Genomic DNA, 22,409 nt, shown 5'->3' on the forward strand with positions numbered 1-22,409 from the left:
GAGAAACTTGAAGCTGCATACATTACAACAATAGTTCAAACGCCATCACTTAAAAATGTGTCAGAAAAAGGGGTCTCAACAAGTAAAACTAATGGTTTTCTCATCCACTGTATTTGAAGGAGTTTCTTTGTGTGCAGTCTCCTGAATTCCTGGGTACCATAACACCTCTTACCAGAGGCAGTACTTGCTTACATGTAAGGGCTTTCAATATATTAATAATGACCTACCTGCTCTTGGTAGGTTCCAGTAATCACTTGTTTTCAAAGGAATTAAAAAAATACAAACAATAATAAAAAATGACTAGCAGATTTGCCAGATGAGGAAGAGCATCTTTCACTCCAGATATAATTGCACTAAAACCAAATATACATATGTAAATCCCAGCTCATCTTCTCCCCAGATTATGTACATCTTTGTACAGATAAATATCTATCTTTCCTACAAACATCTCAAAGTAAGCCTTAATTCAGCATTGATTTAACGCAATTATATGACCCATTATTCCTTCTGCTAATCATGTACCAAATTAACTTCTCTGCCAGGACTCGACTGAGAAAAAGCAAGCTACATTCAAATCTGTTTGACTGTTTGAAGACCCATCCAGAGATTTGGGAAAATTACACTAAGTTTCCTAATATTCAAATGCGCAACTTCTCCTCTGCAAGTGTAAGTCAAATAGTTTAACACATTTTCATTAAAAGGGAGAAAAGAATATAAGGTAAATGAACAGAATAGCAAGAATTAATCTGTAAAGTATAACTAAAATCATAAAATTTCAGTGTCTTTCCCTCTGGGGAAGCAACTGTTAGGCCAGCTGCTTGTTTTCCCTTCACTCCAGTAACCATCATTCACAGTCTGAAGTTTATTAAGTCTTCTAAATAGCAAGGCTTGATTTAGGCAGCACTGATCTTCGGTGTGAATTGTCTCAGTGAGGTCTCCATCAGCCTACAACACTTACCTCATGCTGTATTTCCCACTAACAGCTTCCACCAGCCATACCATCCAAGCTCCTCTAACTCCTACAGTTTTACCAACAATTATTTTGCTGTTTCAGGCCTTAGAAACAGGCTAGTATCCTGTCTAACCTAGTATCCTGAAATTCTCCATTCATGGAAAACTATTTGGCAAGTCACACACATTGCACAGGATACTGAGAGACTCTTATGCTTTTCTTCTCTCTTTCCTAGGTTTTTACATTTGCATATTTAGACAAGTTAGCTGATCTGCAAAATCTCTTTTTTTTCCCCTTTTATTATAAAGGCCTTTTAACCACGCCACCACAACTCAAGCAACACAACCATGTTTAAGGCCTGTTTGTCAGTTCTTACTTACTGCATCTCCTTTGCTTTATATTAAAATAAATCTCCTTAGCTGGTTCCACTCCCCTCCTGGTTCTCGCAGAGGGTGGAAGGCAGAAATTCTGCTTTTTGCTTCTGCAGCTCAGCCCAAAGTCTTTTAGCTACTACACTACAGATATTCATCATTCCTTCTGCTGCAAGGGGGTTTCACACTACGCACTACAAACAACTGCCTATTCACCTGGCGAAGAAATCCACATACATTTATACTTGCACGGAGATTCACGAGCAAGTTTTCTAGAGCAGAAGAATATCCTCTTCAGATGTTGATGTACTATTTACTACCCAGCCTACCCTGTCTTTGAAAGTTCCCCTTTCACCCATCAGGTCTCTGTTTCTCAGATCTGTCAAACAGATTATGCAAAAGTCACTTCAATACCTAAACGATTTGATATGATAGATTAAAACACTGGCTCATCTATTCACTATTGTTATGTTCATTCTTGTTAAATACTTTACAGCAAGTGGAGGCAACAGAAACATATTAAATACTACACCAAAAGGTAATCAAGAAAAGCTGTGAAAGGTAAAGCAGCAGTACTGCCGTAAAAAAAGTAAAAATATTTAAGAATGGTATTAGGGGTTGGTTTAAGAATTCTTGCTCAGTCTCAGGAAAAGGCAGTTATTTCTGTGGACTTTTAAATTTGTCATAGACCCCAGCAATAGACCCCAGAAGTTGTGTGATTTTAAGTTAATGAAGCAGGACAATGGGATGGAGTAGAGAACAAAGAAGCAGAAGCCAAAAACAAAAAGTTCAACCAAAAGGTTTAAGGAGAAAAAGTGCATGATCATATCTACTACAGTCCTATAGCCTCCTGCAGTGCTGTAAGAACTGCGCTTATACTTGTTGACTCTGTGAGGATATGGAGAAGACTTTCAGTTTGCTTGGTAAACAATACTTGATATTTGTCAGCTGACTCTCAAATGGAAACTCTCGAGAGAGATTTCAAACTCTTTTTTTTCTTTTCTTAAACTTGACAGAAGAAAGTTCTCTTACTTCCAGCCACCATCAACAGAGAGTCCATCTAAGGTATTCCCAGGAAATGTAATCTCAAAAACGAATGTCCTTTTACTCTCTACATGTGCACACCTCTGCTGACAGCAAATTTTAAAAAGCTTTGTTATTCTTGCTCATTTGAGTGTACTCAAAGTATTTAGTAAGCAAAGGGTAAATTTATCTAGTATGCAAAAATTGCCTTGCCTGACTCACCAGGGGAGTACATAAAAGCCAGCCTTCAATAATAAGACTATAAAGCTTCAGACAGCAGCCGATTGTAAATAATCTCTAAGTCTCCATATTTATGTGCAAGTAGGAGTGCTAGTTAACTGTATCTTCACATTCAGAAATTTTTTCAGAGGTTTTGCTTTCTGCAGCTAATTTAAGCATGTCATACCACATTGATCCATGGGAATGATGTGGCAACAACTACTGTAAAGTTTTATCATGTATAAATAAGTTATGACTAATACAAACATCAATACAATAGCTGAAAAAGGCACAGCATATATAACCTCATTCTACTCCAGTATTTCAGTATTTGTTACAAAGAGAGGCTTATAAAGGTATATGTGAATGTACTGATTTACTAATAATGGTGAGGCCAAAAAAAAAAACCATTGACTTGAAGAATAAAAATCACTATTAACGGTTATTTCTTCTTCTTTGACAGCACCAGTATTTCAAGCTACTAGCATGGTACAAAGCATTATAAAGATCAGTCTTTCTCACATTTTTTCCAGAACAGAGAAGCATCCCAGTACTGCCAAATCTCATAAAAGTAGAAAAACAAGAAATGTAAAGACACAAATTCAACATGTACATCTTTCAATATCTTAACATATTAAAAGAATATCGCTCAAGTTTGTTCATTGAAACTAATACTTTGTCGCAAAAGTGCAAAACAATTTGTTTCAGGTTTTCCAGTTCAGAAAATTAAAATATAAGAACAGATCTGTGAAAGGCTTGCCTCACAGTATCCCATTTCCTAATTAAATTTCAGATAATTTCTATATACAAAGCTCTCCTTCTCAAACCGATCTCATTTTTTCTCCCATACTCATTGAACCCCGTTGGTGTAACTAGCAACTCCTGCCCAGCTTCTTAACTCAGTTGTTTGGAAGCAGGGAGCTGGATCCTTATTTCCATCGAAATTTCCCAAATGATTAGTGAAGAAAGAACCAGGCAAGGGTAACTCACCAGGTGATTTACTCCTATACCTTACAGAAATGTATAAGGACCTTATAAATGATGTTCCTGCATAAATTAACACATATCATCCTGGTTTTAATACTTCTGAACAGAGGCTGAGAAACAGGAACACAGCTCCCGTGGTTTGGGGCAGATTTAAGTAGCTTAGCGCATTAGGCGCTCGGTTCTGATTAGAATTCATAGAGGATCACTTGTTCCTCCCAGCTCCCTGGAAGGATCCAGCCGAGGAGGTGCAGGGAGGGCAGCGCGCGCCTCCCACGCACCTCGGGATTTAGGCAGTCAGCCACAGCTGTATCTGCTCATCAGTGCCTGCAGTACTTCCCTTTTTATCCAGTAGCTCCAGTAAATCACTCGTTTAGGAGAGCGCTACGCAATGTATGTAGCTTCCACTCCCTGAGGGGATTCACACCTACCCGTTTCCCTGCCAAAAGCACATCCTGAGTGTACGCAGGTGAAACGGCCTGAGAAAGTTTATCTTCCAGATGAAGCTGTAGCACTTTGCAAGCAGCACTTCATGACATCCAGGACCAGAAAAGGGACTCCCTGCAAGCCTATGGCCCTCATCTCTGGAGAATGACACTCTTGAGAAATTTTGCTCAACCTTCTCTGCAGAATCTCATATAACTGCTATAAATAGAACTCTTTTTAGTAAAACCATCACCATGCAGCCAGTACCTATGGGAGTACCTATGCTATACGATGAGAAACATTAACACGTGTGAGTGTCTGCACAAGGGTTATTTTGCTTTTAACAGTGCAGCCCACTGTGGGCAAACAAACTTAACTCTTTACTTGCTGTATGCCTATAGAGTTCATTTTTTAAAAGATTCATCATATCTGCACAGCAAATGTGTATTTTATGGGGCCACAACGGGAACAAGTAGAGACACCATTCTGCACCAAATCAATACGTACACCAAAGTCATTCCTTATCCCTAATCCTTGAGTGAAAGCACAGCAGGAGGCAAATACTGCACCTCCCACATCTGTCTAATTTGTAATGTGCTCTGAGATCCTTGGTAACTGAAGCTATCCAGCTGCCAAGCATTACATGATTACAACTTGATCAAAAACAGTCACAGTTTAACAACAGTAATACAAAGCTGTCAGCGCAGGCTGCAGACCAAATGCTCAACCCCAATTAAATTCCTTCAGCAGCATTTCAGCACTGCAGTCACACTGACATCTGGTCTGGCGAGCGCTTTGCAGCATGCAAGGAATCCTTCAGCAGGACCTACCCAGCTCAAACGCACGTGACCTTCCCTCTGCAGCTCTCCAGGAAGGAGTGAGCATTGCTCTCCTGCACGCCACCTGACAAAATGACACCTCAGCCCAGAACACATTTATTTGGGCTCCAAGACTCCAGCCAGCCTGGCAAACACAGCTTGGCTGCAGGCCATGGGAATACTTGGCCAAAGTCAGGCCAGAAGTGCTCTCTAACTCCCCCTCTAAGTTTACTTTCATTTCTTGCTAATGAAGAAAAGAAGCAATAGAACTTGAGACTAATCCTAGCATGTATCTGCAGAAGGAACTGTCCTTTTAGCTTAACCTTTTCCTGCATTTCAATGCCTTTTCCTAGAACATAGGTTCTGTCTTACACAATGCTGCTCACTTTTTGAAGCCAGTCTGTGCCTCATGAAATCTCAGTTGAAAAATTCACCGTCACGCATTTCAAGATATTGAGGATGTTCCCACCACTTATTATGTAATCTTATCAATAAAAACAAAACTCTCAGGATAATCAATGTGTACTGTAGTGTAGGAAGAAGTTGCTTAAGTACATGATTTATAAAGTTAAATGGACAGAAGTAGTAAAGAACTCTATTTTAAAATCAGGTATTTACAGCAGATAAGGTAAAGCTTGCCTTGATTATGGTTACAAATCTCTAGGAACAAAATATTGCCATTTTACTTGATGAGTATGTCCTATATGGCAATGAAAGCATTGTCTCCATTCTCTATGGGACATAACTGGATATTAGGTACTATGTACTCAACTGGCATTATACTGCCTTCTGTGACATGAAACACTCCAAGCTAACTAAAGGTTGTCCAAGAAATTATTTTCTAAAACCTGGGGCACAAATCCTTGTATTTTGCTATGCCTCTCTTGGGAGCTCCTTAAACCGAACAACACGGCTCCATAATGAAAAATAACTTACGTGGTAGGTGGTCGTCATCCATGGTTATGTGCATCACCACCACCCACACTACTCTATCCACCAAGTTCTGTAAGCTTCTTTTCATGAAGTTTCGTGAAATAATTAAACAACAAGCAATGCTCCCAGGGACTGGGGCTCTCACAAAACTGAACACAATAACTCCTAAAATGAGAAGTTTCTACCTTAGCCTAGAAGGGAATCACTTAATTTGTCTTGCTGGAAGAGCAAAGTCTGCTTCATCCAAGCTGAAGTGAGGCACCCCGTACAGATAGGGCTGTGTGCAAAAGTTGATCTAGTCACTCAACCTTGCACACTCTCAAATCTTACTGACTCCAATATATCTATTTAACAGGGAGGCAAAAGAAAGGCTGAGCTACCAGCATTTAACAAATATATTTCAAAGACTGGTACATTTTCAGCTGTATCATAACATGAAGTAACCTTCTCAGATGAGGCAAATCAAAGCTCACATATAGGGCTCATGAAGACAGATCACCGTCACAGTCTGGACTGCCTGCAGCTCGTTGACAACTCAGTGGCACTTGATTTTCAATAGCACATCATGTTCAGGGCAACACTAAAGATCTAATTGATCTCCAGAGCAGTGAAATTGCCTTCCTTTTGCTAAGCTCAGTATTAGGACATGGACTCTGTTCGGATCCAAAAAACAGGTTGACGAATGCGTTTAAAGACTATTGCCTCTTTCTTTCAGAGCATAGGAGCCAGCACCCTTCTCAAGCATAGAAAAAACCCACATCACAGTCTAGATCCATCCCCACATCCACCTTCGGTTGCACTCGGTACCAGGTGCCCAGTTCTCTCTTGCTCTGCATCTCTTAGTAAGTGAATAAAGGATGCCAGTACCAGATGACTATATGAAGAGAGGACTAATACTCAGCTGTGAGGGCTCACATAGGAAAGCTGTTGACAGCAAGTAGCTTCTTCTCCACTTCTCCCCTTGAAGAAATTCATGAAGCTTACCATGCAATCCCCTTATCTAGGGCCTAGTTCTCCATTTCAGTGGGAAATCAATGAATTTATACAACCAGAAAACTGATGAAATAGATCAGTCATCACTCCCGGAAGGGGAGTGGTTCAGTGGTGGGAGAAACTACCTTTGCACATATCTTGATTTTTATCTGTCTCTAGTTATATTAATTAAAAGTACTTCAAGGGAGTCTACTCATACCTGTGCCCAGTTTGTAAAATGCTGGAAATTCTTCAGGGCAGAAAGATCTTTGTATTAGATAGTTTTTAAAATCTGCACTGTACACACTAATGGTGTACAATATTTGAATAAAGTTAGCAATATTCTTTAAATTTCAGTTAAAAAGGTGTTCAACTGCTCTAATGAAAAACAAGTTTCTGAACAATAAACACTACTCAACAGCTGCAGCAATCATATGCATCAGACAGATAAGGAGACGGTCCTTAAACGATGTAAACTTAATCTAGGGTTCTCTGTGTAAATTTACACATAATTTACAATTTACCTTGTGTAAATCATCAGTCTTTCAGTGAAAAAGTTTATTAATTTACATGAAACAGAAGATGCCACACAACGGAAAGAAATCTACTAGCAGAGTGGGACATGCTTAACTAAGTGATGAAGCGTGAATCACACAGTGAACTTTACTTATAGTTTCACCAACCAGTGAGTAGGAACTGTTCAATAACAGAAAGGTCAATAACATGATATAGCCCAGGCAAGCTGTCAACCTGTCCCTCCCTTTAAAGTTGTCTAGAAGCTTTCAAACTGATTCAACCAAAAAATAAAGGACTGGATTTTTCATAGAAAAAGAAAAGGAAAGATTATTTCCTTTCTTTTCTTCATGTAAATACACCATTTCCTGTTATCTTGCTGTAAAAGGGAAAAAAACAACACGCAGTATTACCAGGCATATAATTCAACCTACAAGCTCAGACAACTGAGCAAGACAGCACAGAAGTAACACGAAAAATATATATTGGATTTATCTCTACAATACTTTTGTGGAAGAAAGTACGTTAACACACAAAAGGAAGGACATGTGACCTCTTTAACGTATTACATTGAAAGCACAAAGTACCAAAGCCACACTTAAAAAGAGGAAGTACACGTTGCACATCAGATTTTGAAAGAGCATGATAAACTTGCTGATAGATGGAGCACACATTGCTTTTTTATAGGAATAATAGAACGAAGGACAAAACCACAATAGTGGCCATGTTTGACACATCATCATTTCTGACTCTTCCTAATAGCTCAGTTCTGCCAAGAGAAATGTTTTTTCTTTTGCAGAAAAGTTAAGATAGCACTGTAACTCTCATAATTATGGAAATATGGTCATCAGGATGTGTGCTAATAACACTAAAAAGTCTTCCAAAAACTCCCCAAATAATTCCTTCACTAGCACAGAGAATCTTTAAATAAGTCTGGGTACTCTACTATTCTGTTTTTAAACTAATACTAATCCTTCTCTGCCAAAATATAAAAGGCTTTGACTAGGCACCATTTTCTTGTCATGAAGTACCAGTGCACCCTTATCCAGTGCATTAAACAAGACTTTTTTTTTTTAACTTATAAGAATATAGAGAGCATTACACAGTTTTGCATTTGCCTCATTTGAAGATGTTATAGAATCAGATCTATCCTGGCTGAAATAACCAGTATATTTTCCACAGGTTCCCAAGGTTGAGATTACTTCAATAGCAATTCACTCTTCTAGTGCCTGACTTCCAAACTCCTATCCCCTATTAGCCACATGCAGTCTGAAGCAAAGTTAAACCTAAAATGGAAATTCTTGAAAAATCTAAATGCTTTTCAAATGGGAAATGAAACATCTTTTATATTTTGTAAAAGCCTGGCATATTGCAGAAGTTACTGGAAGCAAACATTTAACAGCTATAATCATTAACCACAGCAATTTGTTTACGCATTTCAGCAGGACAGAGCATCTGCTGAGCAGTAGAAGTAGTTTCCAGCAGGCGGGTTGAAAATACGCCAGAGTCCAATATACTCGGGGAGAGGCCCTGTCCACTTCAGGCAAATTAGCACATATTACTGCTGCGTGGTTTCCTAGACCTTCAGCTTGCAAAGCAATGCACATTCATTGAGGTACAGAGAGCCTCTTTCCCGCAATTTGACCAGTGGAGAGACACAATGTGCCCTGAAGGAGAGTTCAGTGCAGATCTGAGCGCTTAGTGAATTACTGGCTTCATCCAACAGAGCAGGATCATTTCACTCTCTGTTTATAGATGCATCATGGTGATGCATAGACCTTGCCAAAGGGAGAATTATATAGCAACTCCCTTTACAGTTAAGGAATCGTAGCCAAAAACATGGACTTATACAAATTCAGTGCCCTATTTCTTTTCAACGCTTCCATTAACTGTTTTAATCACCTAAAATATATTTACTGAAAATGTTTTATTGAATCAGATACAGGCTAGTCCTTTTAACAACATCTTTACACAGCTGTACATTCAGGTCTGGGAAAGTAAAAATAGATACCGCTTGAATTTAAGCAGCACAAACAGTAACATGACATACCTTTTCACCTGTATCACACAGCAAGCATTACAAACAGCTAGAGGCTGAGCTTGCAGGGCAGCCTCTTGCTCTTATGTGCCACCCCAGGGAATTGTTCATCATTATTACCACTGCTTCCCTTTGAGTATGAAGGCAGATCAGGGCTAGCATACCGCAGGAAGGCTCTCCTACAGTCAAACTCAATGTTTTCGTCCAACATGAGAAAAACAGCTTGATCTTTTCAATCTCTGTAGGGAGACGAAGCAGCTGCCTGCCCTCAGCGCACAGGCAGTACTGCAATGACCGTTTTCACAAACCACACAGCTGTTGGCACAGCCTCGACCTGATTTCTGATACAGTTCCTCAGCAATACTTGGAAAAGAGAAAGAAATGAGCCAAGTTAGATGGGTAAAAAAAATCTCCTTTCAGCTTTCAATTTATCAGGAGAGAAAGTAGAATCCACTTTTATTCTTGGTACTATCCCATTAAACAAAAGGATAAAAGGCTGCATTGGATTCAGCGCCAGTTATGACCAAACAAAAGGATTCAAATCTCTCTTCACTGTAATTGAGTACTAGTTGCTTGTCAGGAATATTAAAAATTACCACTGATTTCCTTTGATAAAATCCTTTGTGTTCAGAAAGACACCTTCAAAGCTGAAGCTTACACAGATGTGCTGATCACTGTTTTTGGCAAGACAGTCTGTGCTCTGGGGTCTGGTGTCAGGTGAAAGACTTCAAATCAAATCCTAACTTTCTGATATGATTCATAGAACATTTGAAAGCTCTTCTGGAGAAGAAAAATGAAAACAAACAGCAACAAATCCATTGAAGTGATCAGAACACGGCATATTGCCACTGTCCAACCCTTTACAACACCAGTTTTTGGAAACAAGTTAGTTGCATCCTGACTTTCTTTCACTACAGCAAGCAAAAAGATTGGTTTCACTGGTTTTCACAGAGCATCTATCTATTTCCTTCTGAACATGTTGCTTCTATTCAAAACACTGATAATTTTTTTTTAAAAAAAAGAATGAAACACCACTCTACCATGAAATGATCCAGCACTTCATCCTGCAGACCTATCACCCACTTCATTCTTTGAGGAAGCATTTCAGCTCTGAGGAGCTTTCAGGTTAAAGCACTACCTGAAGATATCCCTGCTACCATAATAAATGGTAGATGGACAACGTCATCACCTGAGCAGCAGTATTGCAGCAAGCACCATGCTATGCTAACGAGAATAGTGGACTCCAAATGACACTGCTTTTGATAAAAACTGCAAATAGAAGTCTGAAGTCATGGAACTGAAAATTCCATGTCAACGTTTCTAAAAGTATACTCATTTTATTAATGTACTGTTAGGATCATTTTTATATTCTCTTGTAATGCATCCTCATGCTCTTATCACTCACATCAGCCTCAGGGCATGGCCGGCTGCTGACTCAGTGGGCATTTCTTCATTGTCCCACCATATGTTATCCATATGTTATCCACACTAACTCTTTCCTTAAAAGCTCCCACTTACATCTTTCCGTTTTATAATTCAGCCTAATCCAAAGCCTTCCATTTGCCAAGTTATACACTGCAGAAATATACTTAAACAACATTTACTTTTATCAAAGTCCTTCATACTACAAGTTCTGTTCTGCCTGAGTGGAAGAGGACATAACAGTGCCAGCACTGACACACAGGGTTTTTCCATGAAGAGCATTACACTCTCGTACAATAAAGTCACACCATTTCAATGTTTTTTTTTCTCTGCAAAAATGTGCATTTCTTCACTTTTCTGTGTTTTTTGTCTGTTTGTTTTGGGTTTTTTGTTTGTTTTTGTATAAGTTGGGTCTTATTCAAGCTCCCTCCACACAGGTGAATCTGTGGGAAGAAGAATCTGTTAAGACTCCTTCACTTGGAGAACAGTCGATTTACTTGGCCTTTTTTTTTTTTTTCTTAAGGTACTAGATACTTGTATATAGTTTCAAGGATGGCCATCATCAGAGGGAATTAGGAGGTATGAAAAAAAAAATCAATGAGCTATTACCACATATCATCGTGTTTTTCCCAATGCTTCAGATAGTTCATTTTAGACAGGAAACCTTTTTATCCATAGCATAGTGCAGGTCAGCTCAACGTTTACCAAGATCTACAAAAGCAGAGGCCTCTGCAGAGGTTCAGCCTCTCCTGGGCCATCCATGAGCAGGCAGATGCATGGAGCTGAGCTACAGCTGCCCTCAGGAATCCTCTGCTGCACCTCTCTGCATGCCTAGCAGAGAATTCTGCTAGGAACCGTTCTGCCTACAAAGAGGCCAGGCTGGGGGAAACATGAATGTCTTCTGCCTTTTCCGGCATGGGAAAAGATAGAAAGGCACTGGTGTATTCACTTGCATTTTTGTCACTGGATGATAAGGTATTTATTCTGTGTCAAGTGACAGGTTTCCTCCATAGGAAACACAATTACAGTAACACTGGTAAATCCATTACACCCTACCTTCACATTAGGCCCGCAGAGCACTGAGAGAAGCAAAGACCTCGCCACTGCCAGAAACGCTTCTTGAGACCATGCAGAAATTAATAGAATTCACATGATGTGATGTAAGTATCAAGATGTACCTAGCGTCAGCATTGCTTTTGCTAGCACAAATATTCATCTTGTTTACTATACTTCAACTCTCAGATCCTGTTCCCTGTCATTTCTGAGCAACCAATGGGCATCTGTTTCTCATTTTTAAAACATCAACGCATTGTGCAAACAAAATGCCTTTCTAAAGCCAAAACTACTACTACAAGAATCAATACAGGACCACTTGCATGACATTGGTATTCCTAGTCTCCCATTAAAAATTCTTACCTTATGGGCTCAAAATCAAAATCACAATACCTAGTCTCTGCACGTGGAAGAAACTAGAGATTTTAAGTACCCAATATTCTAAGTACCCCAAAAAACTGATGTTTACTATCTCTAAATATAGAGATTATAGATGTAGAATGCGTAAATACATGTATGTACATGCAAATGTGCATACATATGCACAGTTTATGTGGAAAAGAGGAGAGAGTGAAAGCGCAAACCATTCACATGCAGAAGTACATTTTTTTGCTTCTTCCCACTTACTAAAGCATATTTTGGAAAATTCAGAAAAAGTTTACCTGGCTTCACAGAGGGCAGAGTCCTCGACGGCAGAGTTGAACGTCCACGCAATCACTTCACCCTTCTGCCACTTCTCCCTTCATTGACATCTAACAAAATTCCTGCGTGACTTGAAAGGATGTCCAAACAAACTGGCTTTTTACTAATCACCATCTTTATTAACACTGCAGTATGTGTCTTAGATATAGAAAGCTGATAATGCAAAATATGTCAAGAGCTTTTCAATGTGTATGCATAAATACTTGGCTTGATAGTCAATATGAACACACTAGCAGCCTCTACTTTAATAGTTCAAGAGAGAGGATAGCTAATCAGCCATTAACAAAAGGGAAATAGGCTTAATTTCCCACACACAACTGGGCAACATTTCAAAATGGAAAATCTTCACTGTGATAGCAAAGGTACCTGGCTGCAAACAGAACTATCTATGACACTTCCACTTGCAGGAAAATCCTAACAACCGACAGATAATTAAGGGAAGATCTTCATAGGAGGCAGAGTTAAAGGGTGCTCTAGGTGTCCCTACTTGAGCAGGGGAGTTGAACTAGATGATAATTTCAAACTCAGGAGAAAAAAAAATCTAGGCAAGAAATATCAAATAGGAAGATCAAATCTTCTTGTTTAAGCATAAGACAAGGATAAAACCTTACGTTTTCAACAGTGGATGCCTGTGAGTTTGACCAGGACACGGAGAATCCACTGAATCTGTCATACTTCCAACTCTCTGCAGAAGACCAGCAAAGTCAGTGCTGGGACCCTGACAGAACATGTGTGACAGATAGCACCTACAACTGTGACTTCTATAAGGATACAAGTAAATACCCCGCTAAATACAGTGTTCTTCAACCATGTTTAACTCTACAACTAGCTCAAAACAGAATCAGGTATATCTGAAACCAAAATGAAAATCTTTTTTAGAGTCCTGGACAGATTTTGAGAACTTACTTTCACTTTTCCCCCCCACAATGGAATGCCAAGAAGTGAGAAGCTTCATTCAGTGCTTCTTACATGGATGCTTCTTAGCTGGAATTGGGATACTAGATGGTATCCTATTGTACCTTGAATAATACTTTTGATGAGCTGAAATCAACGGTAATTGTAAATTAATGTCCCAAGAGAGATCTTGCTCAAGGAAACTATCAAGCAGTTTTCTAATCCTGAAAGGTCAAATTCTTACCATCATGCAAGAGAACCTATGCATTTCAATTAATATTTCACTCACTCATTTGTTGTGAATAGTCTGCTAAAGTCTACAATGAATTTGGGAATAACCTAGTAGATTTCTTTATTCCCCTAATCCCTGAAAATTTGTCTTTACATTATTAAGTTGCTACACAGACACATGCAACTCAAATTGTTTTCTAAAATGTGCTCTGCAGTATTTTCTGTAGTTGATCTTTCATCTCACTTGCCTCACCCAAGATAATACTATTGCAAGGTTTCCTTCCCCTCAGAAAAAAAAATAATACCATGGGAAAGTTCATCCACAGTTTATATTTCATTGCAGTTATTATTAAAGGCTCTAATCACCACCAGTTAAAGTACTGCAGAGGTAAAACTGGATGGTAATGTAGTTTATAAATTCAGAAGGAGGAATATTGACACCTTTATGACCTTTTCTCAATGAAAACATTTCTCCATGTTAAAAATATTTCATTCCTTTTCAAGTATTATCTATCCCTGCTTTTAGACAGAGAAAAGATTTTGATATTGCAATGTCTACAGAATACAAAGCATCTCTTGCCAATCAGCAGACTGAAGAAACCTGACCAGGAGAATGTAAAGATAACAGTACTTTTATGAAAGACAACGGAAGAGAAAAGTTGATATTTGAAGCCCTGAGCTCTACCTTCCAAATAGTAACCAGGATTTTTAGTAACAAACACAGTTCACCAACCAAGACATTGAAAACACTACTTCTGAGGTTGGACGCTCATGGAAGATTAAAAGCTTTGCCTGGCAAGACAACTCAACATCTCATCCTTATTTCCTACTGCTTTTTATCTATTGCTGAAGTAGCTTTCCTCCCATTTGAAGAATCTGAATAAAAACTGTGTTAAGTGGACCACCTATGGAAGTATTTTACCATTCAAGACAGCAGAAATAATTATAAAGTGAAGGCATCACCTGGAACAACTAGTAGAGAAAAAATTCTGCTAATAAACAATGCTGCAGTATTTTGAAGTAAGTAAAAAAGTGAAAAGAACTCAGGAAGGTGCAGTCAAATCAGTGGGTCTTCTAGGCTAAGGTGGCTCTAGTAAAAGCCCTTAGTTCTTGCCTCTAAATTCTTTTGGTTCAATTCTTTTCATCCTGTCTCAGATTTGCTAAAAGTTTGCTTTCTGTCCCATTAAAAAAAAAAATCAAAACAAACAAAACCCACACAAATTCTGAAATTAAGACTAGAGTATTTCCAGTGAAACAGGCAAACAGGTCAAAGATTTCATCTGGAAGACGTTCAGGAGGCACTGGGATCTCATTTCACCTAGAGACACCTGACCTTTTAAAAGGAAAATGGGCAACTTCAGTGCAATTCTGTTCTGCAGTATCATCAAAACACTCGGTTTTGTTCTAACTCAGAAAAGAAAAAGTCACAACTTAATCTCAAAAACTCATGAGAAATAGAACTGTTCTCTCTGGTCATTTTAATAAAGATTCTCATTCATAAAATTAGGAACTTTGACAACAGACCTAGTTCTCTAAAATACTCAAGATAACGCCCTAGAATATACACTGACATTTGAACTACTTTGATATTCTTGAAAGAAGTGACTACTTTGCTGCATATTTTCCACTACAGGAAACTTTTAACTTTTAAAGTTATTTCAATTACTTTTAATTCTCAGAGCTTAGACTGCATTTTAAAATACAACCTATAAACCCAAGCTACAGGAGCTCATTTGAAAATAGGAAACCAGCACGTTCTAAAGATGCGGGAGTAGAGGGTAGACTCACATGCAAGACATTCTTACACTACAGGCATCATTGAGCCAGCCTAGTGTAACAAAATGAGAACAAAACAATATACTAACTTGGAGTTTCATTTCTCCTTTGTTTCTTGCTTTCTGAGATTGTCTTCCTTTGTAACCTGCATAACATTAATCACGAAACATTCTAAATGAGGTCTTACTATCTATCCACATACCTATTTCTCAGGACTTAAGGCTAACTGCATGTTAACTCAGCCCCACTTAAACTACTTAATACTTTAGAAAAACATATGCAAAGAGTAAGAAATATTATCACTCAATGAAAATCAAGCAACAAAAACTCTCCATAGTGCTGAAAGAGCATATATGTGCAAAAGAAGAGTGAGAGATTTCTTAAAAATTGACATCCTAATTTATTAAATCCTGCAGATTTATTTCACAGGCTTTGTCCATGTCTAATCTTCTTTTGCTTTCCTTGATGTAACACTGCCAGATGATGAAACCTCCTTCTCTGCTTACAGTGGTGACACTGGAGTGCTTTTATACTTGAAACACCTAACCACAGTTCGGTGAGCAATTTGAAAATCTTATTAGAGGAACTCACATTTGAAACCCTAGTGCTGTTTGAAAGTTTGGAGATCAAAACAGGCCATGAGCACATACTATCTCTTTGTCCCTCACAGCAATTTTATTTTCTTGTCTGATGAAAAATAAGGTAACCTGACACACACTGCAGGTATTTTACAATACATCATACCAGGTTTGCATGGCTTAAACCTTTTTGAATTGATGCTGCTCCTGAAATTCTTTTGCAAGTACACCTACTACCATATGTCTGTCAAACAAGGCCACCATATTCAGCCTCTCCACCATACCTGTTATTCAGTCCAGGTTGCTCTGATGGCTGCTGACACTTGCACTCTACAAGTACATAAAACTCCCTCAAACCTTGAAACATTTGAGATCTGTAATAAGAGGGCCAAAAAACAAACTGTCATAGGCAGAAGGAAGAAATCACTAGCTCTCCCAACATCCTGGATCTCAGCAAAAAATCTTGTTTCTTAGAGTTTCTAGGTGACCCCAGCCAGGTCCATGAGGCACCAGCACACATGTCTCTACTAACAAAGAAGTTCAAAGCTCCAAAAGAAATTTGACATTATTGTTCTTCAACAGCATCAAGATGAAAACCTTGATTTGTGCGAAAAAATTCCTCAGGATTTTCCTCCCAAATGCAAGCTGCCCTGACAAAACACCAAAGTGCTAAAAGAAGAAACACCCAGGCACACCCAAATGTACCAGGGACCAGGACCCTAATGCTGGTACTCCCCATGTAACTAACCTTAGAGTGATACTCTGAGGTCAAGGCTACCATCACTATGCTTGAAGTCAAGGGACCCTTTTTAGGACAGGACGCGGTCTTTAGGACCCATTTCAAACCCTTTTAAATGGTGCGCATGCAAACACAGGCTTGAGGTGAGGATCTTGCTGCTTTTGTCCTGTAATCTCATCTCTATTTCTCACCTCTCAGATCATCACCGTTGAAAACACCATTTCTGCAGTTTCTATAGGCATGTGAATTTCACTAAATGATTGCATATCCTCAAAGCTTTATTGTTTGTACTCGCATTCTCTCCCACTATAATCTCCTCACAAATGAGTTAATGTGAAGTATTTTAAAGACACCTGTATGAAAGCTAGCATGCATTGTTCATGACTGCATTGCCTTAAAGCTTTCTTTTTAAAGCTCAGAGTAGTCTCAGATTATAGTGGAGACTTCTCATATTTTATTTTGCAAAAATTAGAATTCCTGTGAGAAGTCATCTTGCCCCACCAAAAATATCTTATACAATTTAAAAATAAAGAATCCTGCAAGAAAAACCGTCTTAAGTGGGGGTAAAACCTCCTACTCTCTTTTGTATTTGGGAGCCTTAATAATTCTGTGGAGTTTAACTCTTATCCCACCCCCTCTCTGTCAACCAGAAAGCTAATAGCACCACGGTCCTCCTATGAGCAATGACTCACCCACAAGTGCTGAGTCATAATCACACCAAATGCCCTCTTACATCTTGACGGAGCATCAAATTCAATAGCTTTGCTTAGTCACTGGAACTTTCTGTAATTCCTATGATTCACTCCATTCCACAACCTTAGTTTCCGATTTCTTATTTTTACTCTCAAATAAAGATTCGGTTGTATAATGCTTACACAACTCGGAGCCGAATTTTTGCAAACAAATTTTAAGCTGGATTCCTAGCTTGAGTCACCAGCTTGTGTTACTTATCAAGTATGATAGGTATCTGCAGGGCCTGTTGGTTTCATCTGCGCTACTGATCTTCCACTCTTTGACCTTGAAAATAATGCCAACTGACACTTGCAAACACATGCATTAGGACTTCATCCAAGCCTGATGCATGTCAGCAGCAACCTATCATTGACTTAAAAGCCCGACCCCTCTCTAGAAAGGCCTCTCAATTTGACAAGGTCAGGCAAGGATCCAAGTGTTCAGCGTTTTGCACAGAGAAGGTATTTGACCAGAATTAAACTCACCACTGGCAGACTGACAGCTTGCAGATTCCCAGCTTATTTGTTTTGCTACCTTTCATCCTACCTAGAAGTAGATAAAGGAAAATTAATTCACCCAGCTGTTTAATCAAATTGTTTATATATGAGAGAATCTAAGTTTGGCCAGAACACAGCCAAGGTAATCACTAGCTGTGCTTCTTGCCATAGAAATTAACAGCAATGCTTTGTCTAATGACTCCTGACATTTCACCCTCCATCCTGAGGACTTCTCTAAGAGGTTGCTGGCAGACTGGCATAGGGGAATGAGAGAAACTCCTATCATTGACAAAAGGAGGCAGGCAGTAAATAATTTTTTGGTGTACAATACCTACAGAAGGCAATTAGCACCATGCTGTTATTTATTCTTCCTTTCTGAGGCATCGCTTTTGTGTTAATTCACTGTCCATTTCTGCAGAAGCTGCACTGTGAGCTTTATGTTGGCTTAGTAGTTAATAAGTCTTCTCTTCTGAAGTCACCCAGTCAGCTAAGCGTATCTGAAAAATCTTCCCTTATGAAAAGATATTATGAGGAAGGCAGGAGTCAACAATATGGATTTTCAGGCAGAAAGCAGAAAGCAAGTACTCAGAGATATAATCCATAGAAATCCTAGAATAAAAGTGGGATGCCTTCACCCTTGCTGATGGATAACTATGGCTTTGAAATGTCTTTGGCCAGCTGTACTGACCTTAGCAGTATATAGTCAAAAAGCCAAATATTTACTACTTTTGTTGTTTCTGTCATACAAACCAAGTTGCAGGCCCTATAATCTCTAGGGCATGCAGGTTCTCAATTCCTTCCCCCAGTAGCTACACAATGATACTTTTATTATTATTATTATTCCTACCTAACCTTAGTTACAAGGCATTTTCTATAAAGCTTTACTCTTCCTTCTGTAGTGTACCCATCATGTAAGTAAATTAAAGACCCAATCCAAAGCAACTAACATCTTGGTATCTGGATACTCATCTGATTCAGATGAACATTCTAATTCAAGGAGAAGAGAAACCTGAATATGGAACTCACGCAATGGTGAAGAATATTGTGGTCCACATTGTGTGGCCACGCTAGTATTTTGTCTGCTTTTCAAAAACAAATCCCAAGAAAACGCAGTGGGAGAACAACTCTTCACCGGGAAAATAACAACTGTCTTTATCCAAATCTACTACCTCTTTTGCATACAGACACAAAAGACCAACACACCCCTTCCCAAAAAGGGTTCACTTGTAGGCATCAGTGCCAGAAACGGAGCAGTCAGCGCTTTGATGCACAAGTTATTTGAGTGCCCATGTGAAAGCTTCTATTGAAAACAAAATTGACTAGTAAAACCCTGGCAAGAAAAAAAAACTTGGATTGGGGAAAAAGATGGTAGATACCGTAGCTGTAACACTTTTTTGAAATGTTTATTTAAACTTTACCAAGATGAAAAGACACAATTTAAATAGGCAAACTCCATTTTATCAAGAGTACCTACTCATTCAACTCAGTGACCTTGATATATGGCAAAAGTCTATACAGTTCCAAATAATAAGGTATCATTTCAATAATTTCCTGGAAAGATTCCAAACTGGCTCTTTATTCTGCAGCCCCTGAAGTAAAGGCAACATTTTAACACAAAAAGACTGCAGCTGTTCTTGAATTCTGCATAAGAGTTTGCCACTACCACCAAACACTTCATTACAACATCCTCTCAATTAGGGAACATAGAAAACTGCATCCTACCACTTATCATGGCCATATACAGGCTAGCAATAACATACTGTATTTCCATTCCTGTATATAATGGAATAAACACAATTTGTTTGAATTAGATGAGTCTTAAGAACTATGGGATTTTGTCCAACATAGGCAAGGAAATGTTGCAGTGCTGCTGCTGTGTTTTTCATTTTCAAACGTGTTTCATTACTAACAACAAATATCCACTAGTCTAAATATACTCATAAGCCAACTCTCAAAAGACTAACGTGCTACCACTGGGCCTGACAAAAAGATCACTGATTAATGTAGGCAGTAGCCAAGTGTATCATGGTGTTAGTCTCTGTACACAAATATGAGTCTTTTCATTCAGAAAACAAATCTCTCCAATCCTGAAGTATTCTATTAGGATTCTTGGACAGCACCTCTCTGCACACATTTTAAGCTGCTTTCTACAGGATGCCAAACAAGCATTCACCGGGACAGTGTGTTACTAAAATAAATATCAAGGCATGAACAAAACCTGATCTGAAGCAACAATTAGGTGCAGCCATCTCATTTCTCCTATAGAAAGTCATCAATATTGCTATTGTCTCATTAAAAGCCACTTAAATAACTGGCTTTTTACATCTTTGTTCTTACAGGTCTTTTTCTGTGAAACATTTATTCATGGCAAAAGGAGGCTGCATTGTTTATTTGTGATTAATCAAGTAGTGCTTTTTGTTCACTGAATGTACAATACTTGCAACGAATATTGAACAGAAAAGCCTGCCAAAATTCGAGGAGGAAAAAAAAAAATAACACACCCACACACTTGGATAGAACAAGGTTCACCCGTCCATTAGTAGGAAAAATTACATTCCCTTTAAGGTTCTTTGAGGCCTTTGTTGAGAGCAACCCTCTTCAGGAAAACACCTAAGTGCACCCTTATTGACCCAGCAAGACTTAAGAACATGTTTAGTAGTTTTGATGAATCATGGCATCATTACAATGATGTTGTCAAGTCCCTAATTAGATATATGCCCACCTCAAGAGAAAGGCCATCTACGTGATTAAAGTTAAGGTGTAAAATCCCAAGCAAACTCCCTTAGAAACAGCCTGAATTGCAAGAACATTGAGCACTCATCATTACTTCTAAAGGCTTTTTGTACTGCACTTTTTAAAATAATCCAGATGAATGTGCAACTTATTTCCAAATCAAAATAAGTTTAAAGTCTATATGTAGAGGCATCCATTTTTGTCTGCGTGGTATCTGTATGAGTCAGTAACTGCAATCATTTTTCATCATGGATATTTTCTTTGACCTCTTATGGGGCATGGGAAAAAAAGAAAATAATCTGAAGCCAACACAGCCCACCACCTAACCACACTCATCGCTGCAACAGCCCCCCAGAACACAGAAAGAATTCACCTGCACATTAGCAGGTAGGAGACCAAAGTGTGGATGTGGGGGGGAAAGAATCTTCTCCTCCACAATTTCCAAAGAATGGGAATGAATACCAGTTATTTCTGATTACAAACTGTTACAAAGCTTGAGCAGTCATAGACACAAACAAAATACACAAGTCTTAAAGATTTACCTAATGAAATGCTGAAAGCAGTCAAGGCCAGTGATTTATTTGCAGGCTTATTTTGCAAGTATAATTATCATCATCTATATCCTTCAGTTCTATCGTGTTTAGTTGCACACTCTCATCTTCCATAGCAAAAGTACCTTTGAGGTGAACATTTGATTCAACTATTACTACACTTTTCGTCAAGGATTGTTATGCTTTATTTTCCAGCAATGCTAAAACAACATCTTGTCATCCTTTTCTAGGCTCAAAATCTGTGGCTGTATTGCTCCTCTTTCATGTTACAATGTCGAATCTTCTGATTCTGTCCTTGTTCCTTTTCATGCCTCAAATAGCTCATTAAAACTTCATATGGGGTTCTCCCGCATGATAATAAACCCAATACTCAGATTTTTTTCGTCTCCTTACCTCCTTCCTCCAATGCAAATCATAGCATTATACATAAAAAACTTTCTCAAATCTACTATTGGAAAGAACTTCCTCATTTTTAAAATTGTGCCAAAGTGCAACAATGCTAGAAGTTCTGAATTTCCCAAATCCTGCAAATAAAAGGGATGCTTCCAACTGAAACAGCTGACAGAAGGCAAAAGACCCTTTCATCACCACAAAAATAATTCTTTTCCAAAACCAGCTTCTACATCCACAGGTGATATTTAAGTTTGGCTCCAAGATTAACTATATAAACATTGCCTTTAAATAAAATGATCTGCTTTGAAAGAAAGAACAATCAATTTCCCTAGGGTCTAAAAGCAGCACAACTGAGTGCCTTTTAATAATTAAAAAAAAAAGCCACATTCAGATTCAAGCTTCCCCCCTGTGATGAATTAAAAAGCGTATTCTCCTTGCCACCCCTGAATAAGCTCCTATTTTACAGGTCTCTTGCCGTTTTGATGGTTTTGAGGCAGAAGACTTTGTATATATTTCTGGCCAGATCAGGAAACAGGAAGGACAGGAAATAATTTCACATAGTTCATTTGCATAACTACCTCAGTACAATACATCCAAAAAAGCTCGTTGCTTAGGTAAAAAGTTGAATAAATTTAATAAAAATATTACTAGTATCTTTGAGGTTTTCCTAGCTTACTAGGAGTTTCTGATTATGCCCTCGTATTCCTGTTCACAGTAGCAAAAAAAAACATGATATGTAGTTTAAAAGCATTAATGTCACAGAACAAATCTATATAAACTTATTTTAAAATACATTACAATACACAGTTTTCGCCATCAGTTAACTTCAGCCAAGCAATATGGCATGATCATGGCTATG

The sequence above is a fragment of the Tinamus guttatus genome, unplaced genomic scaffold (genome assembly GCF_059628265.1).
Source record: "Tinamus guttatus ecotype Peru unplaced genomic scaffold, ASM5962826v1 Tinamus_guttatus_pri_ptg000639l, whole genome shotgun sequence".
Taxonomy (NCBI): domain Eukaryota; kingdom Metazoa; phylum Chordata; class Aves; order Tinamiformes; family Tinamidae; genus Tinamus; species Tinamus guttatus.